Below are 813 nucleotides of genomic sequence, written 5' to 3' on the forward strand. Positions count from 1 at the left end.
TCATGAACTCCTCCAGCACCCCCATAGGGATAACAAGACGCAGGAAGGTTGCCTCAGCTTTGGGGGGGGAAGATGTGACAAAGACCAACCAATCTTTTTTAACCCTGGTAAAACAAAGAAAGAATCCAATCAGCTAAGCCCAACCATTGTGCGCTGAAATACTCAAGGAAACAGCGTGTTTTCCTGATTCCTTAGCATGTATCTGCACTTTACGTCTTCTGGAAGGTGGTGGTTTTGTTCTCCCCGGAGTGCGCATTACAGGGTGCACCTGAATTCCTGAGACGTAAGGCAACGGCTTCACTAAAAATGCTTAATAGCAACTTAAGCTTTCACACCGACATACTCTAAGCACACATTATTCCTGTAAAGGGAAAATACTCTTTAACAACGTAAATGTTGCTAATTCTTTAATACAGGAATTTCTATAACCAAAATAATTCTCCACATTTAAGGTTAAAAAAATCCTCACTTTATTTTGAAAGGAAAAAGTGCATGGATGCATTATTTTATTCCAAGACTAAGGACTTCACAGAAGAAAGTTTAATATCCAGTAGTTAATGTATATAAACATGTTTACATAGACACAGATACTTAAAATTACTCTTCTTGCCGAGCCACGAAAATGAATAGAATGTTTTTTTTCCTGTCATGAATTTTTTTCAAGGTTAAGACAGTAGGAGTAAAATGAGTATACTAGTGGCAAGAAAAATAGGAAATACGAGCAACTTGACAAGACCGAGTTTACCCTATGTATAATGTTTAATAAAAAGATGAGCCACGACCACATAAAGTGGAGTGGCTTGGGCTTAGTTT

The sequence above is a fragment of the Tenrec ecaudatus genome, chromosome 8, assembly GCF_050624435.1.
Source record: "Tenrec ecaudatus isolate mTenEca1 chromosome 8, mTenEca1.hap1, whole genome shotgun sequence".
NCBI classification, from domain to species: domain Eukaryota; kingdom Metazoa; phylum Chordata; class Mammalia; order Afrosoricida; family Tenrecidae; genus Tenrec; species Tenrec ecaudatus.